Below are 3,736 nucleotides of genomic sequence, written 5' to 3' on the forward strand. Positions count from 1 at the left end.
AGCTACCTTGTCCCCGTGTCGGGGAAGATGCAAGAAGGATGGATCCAACAAAACATCCACGTCACACCAACCGTCCTGGATCGCCAACACGAGGATCACGAGGACTTTCTTCCAAGCTCGACCAGCATGGCTACGTCGGTTACCACGCTGCTTGTTGAAGTTGGACAACCAAGTCGAACCCTGCAGTTGATTACGAGAGATGGGGAATCGGTGGGTACCTTCCCATATGGCAACCCGGTGCTTGGAAACGAAATCCCGGAACGCGCGAACGAATAACCCGAGACGCCCGCGCACATCACCCCTGAAGCTAACCGGATCCACCGGTGTGGTGGCCAGCGTATCCCACGGGGCAGCATTTATCAATTCTTCCACGTGAGGTCTGGTGATGAGCGAATCCACGTATCCAGCCGTCGGGATGGCGTCCGCTTCCCGAGGGAATATCCATTCAGCTCGAAAAGGCAGCTCAGGAAACAGGACCGTGATCTTCATTGAAATAATGGCGACCTGGTTCAATTTCTTGGCGGACCAAGGCTCAATGTCTCGGGTGGCGAAGGCCACGGGAGCACGCCGACCAGGAATGAAGGCGGCATCCGGACCGAACGGAGCCACGGGGAGCATCCCTGGCAATGACGAGTTAGGGGGAGCTGGGATCAAGACAGATCCGGTGGATCCGCCACCACGAGGCGATCCCGGGGATCCGCCGCCACGAGGCGACCCCGGAGATCCGCCACCATGAGGCGATCCTGGGGATCCACCACCATAAGATGGGGTTCCTGGGGATCCGCCACCATGAGGCGACCCCCCTCCACCAGATCCACCCGATCCACCATCACTGTCGACTTGGATCGCAGATCCCGCAGTGTCACCTCCAGATCCGGCGGTACCAGCGACTTGTGGAGGCGGTGTCGAGAGGGATCTTCGCCGGGCTTCAGATCTGGACTGGGACAAGGCCCGTCGCGTGTCCTCCTGCAAGGCGTCATCAGCGGCTCGAGCCTCCTCCGAATCCTCCGGACTTTCATCGTCGTCGTCGTCATCGTCCTCATCGCCCAGAGTGAAGGGATACGGGCCGGAGGACGACGTACGCTTCGACGACGGCCGGATAGGACGTCCTGAGCCGTCGGACCAGTCGGATTCCTCATCCTCGTCGTCCTCCGAGCTGTCAAGTCCACATCCAGGGGGAATGACACGTTTGGCTTTCCCCTTCCCGGGTCCAGTACGAGCCGGCGAAGGGCTGATGGAAGCAGGCTGGGGAACGGCGGACGTCGTCACCGAAGGACCAGCGGTGGATCCCGTCTTGGACGCCGATCCCGGTTTAAACGAAGCAACGGATCCAGTCTTGGGCGCCGTAGACCCAGCCTGGGGTCCAGATCCAGACTTGGACGCCGAGATAGATTTGGATCTAGCGGAGGATCCAGACTTGGATCCCGCACCCGACTTCGAGGGGGGAGCGGAAGTTTTGGACGCGGATGTGGATCCCGCCTTGGACGCAGAGGTGGATCCCGTTTGCGAAGCCGTTTTAGAGACCGGAGTCGTTTTGGGTTGGGCTTTCGGGGAAGCTCGAGCCTGCTTATGGGGACGGGGAGATCCGGTGCTAGGAGCGGGAGACGCACTACGCGGACGTTTCGCAACTGATGGATCTGCCCCACTTACACACGGGAGAGGAGCGGAGGCGCTGGCAGCACGAGAAGGTCCCGACAAAGGAGGAAGGGTGCAGCGGGGCTGCCGTAGCTTTAGCGTCAGAGGAAGACGTTCGACTCAAAGAGTCACTAATACTAAGTTCCTTATCCAAAGGACACTTACAGCCCAAGACCAGGGCTCAAAGTTAACACCTTAACTTTTATGCTTCAAAACCAGAAGTCTTTTATTTACTATTATTGCGGCCAAGCCCTAGGGGTAAATGTATCTCTTTAACTATCTAGCATAGTTAAACCTAATCAAATGCATAACGTGTGGCTTTCAGCCAACGTACTGAGATACCTTGTTAACTCTCCAACTTATGTACTGAGAGTTTGTTAACTCTCCGGGTACTTCGTACCCCTGTGTGCTCCACACCATGTAACCCCGTTACAGTACTGCTGTACTAATTTAACCTACAATATTATTTTTATAGTACGATTATCAAGCCATTTCATATTTTTGCTTGCAGTCATTTGTAGTAGTAGTACACGAATAATTATATCAGCCTTTAATAATAAATAGCAATTGTATTACTATTAATAATAATGTGAAAGCTTTAAAATATGACTATTGTGGCTTACACCCCTGCACCCCACACTGCCTCCGGGAAAAAGTGTCATCTTCCTTTGTATTTGCGCGCGTAGTGTGCGACCTTCAGATATTCTGCAAACTTTCCAACAATATATGTAGCGTACATAAAAAATGGGAACAGCTATTGTGTTTAAGGTAGCGCGGATGCACGTGACTAAGCAAGAGCACGAAGCCCGAAGGAACATCGACCCACCCTATGTAGACGATGGGATAGAAGAGCAACACGAAGCACGAAAGATAGAAGCCTTAGGCGATGCAAACCACGAAGTGTTTTACGTAGCGTGAAATATGGAAGTGCACGCAGCCATGAACAGGACAGAACGACAAGAATATGACGGGAGCGTACGGGCCACAGAAGGGAACTAAATCCATAGACACCTCAGCATGCTGAAAAGCACGGGCTACGAAAGAGCACGCACGCTCGAAGCCACGGTAGAACACGTAGCGGTAAGAGTGCACTAACAGCAATTCTCCGATAGCACCACGGTAGAGCACGGAGTACGGTCGACGGACCAGGCATAAAGCCGCGGGAGACCATAAACGAGAAATCACCGAGTATTGGAGCACGATACCAGGGTGAAAACGGATCTCACTGGGGAGCGCGATACTACTGTAGATAACGAGAGCTTGGAGGACAGACCAGCCGCGACACCAAGCGATTGCACGATAGCATGAACGATGGGACAGCCACTAAAACATGGAAGAGCAAGCAGCCACGGAAAATCACCGAGCCACTGAGCACGATAGCACAGTAGAGCATGAGATCGCCGGACCACTGAAGACGATACTTCATTAAAACACGTTTACCCGGACGGCCGACCAGCCACAAAATCGCGGGGAAACGCTTCTGAAGACCAAGATTGCACACCGCGAACACGGAACCATCGTAGAGCGCGATAACATTGGCAAAACATATATACTATGCAATCACGATAGCAAAAAACAGCATAACCACATTGTGATTGCACGATAGCGCGACAACGCGGTAGATGAAGCCACCACAGGGGTGCGCGGCACACAGGTGACAGAAACTTCGGAAGATCACCCATTGGCGAGGGTACCAAAAATGGAATGCTATCGACCATGAATGATCATGGACACGATGCCTGTGTAATACACGTAAGCCCTTGAGAACACGGAATATCTAGCAGCCACGAAAGAGGGTCGTGCTACGGGAGCACATGAGACCAAAAAGGCTAGCACACAACCACTAAGCACCGTGAGAGAATGAGTTCACAAATCTAGGACAATCACTAAGCAGCCTGGGCCACGGGTGAGCAGGGAACCACGAAGCCAAAATATCACGGAAGAGCGCCGGCCACTGTAGAACATGACATTCCAACCTGTAAGTACGGGGTAAACGAAAGCGTACTCAAACACCCGACAATTATACCGGGGCCCGTGATGAGAATTCGGAAAGGTAAGTCGCTAAGTACACCGAGAGCTAAAATTTACTTGGGCGAAACGA

Source organism: Phytophthora infestans, genomic scaffold, assembly GCF_000142945.1.
Source record: "Phytophthora infestans T30-4 supercont1.31 genomic scaffold, whole genome shotgun sequence".
NCBI classification, from domain to species: domain Eukaryota; phylum Oomycota; class Peronosporomycetes; order Peronosporales; family Peronosporaceae; genus Phytophthora; species Phytophthora infestans.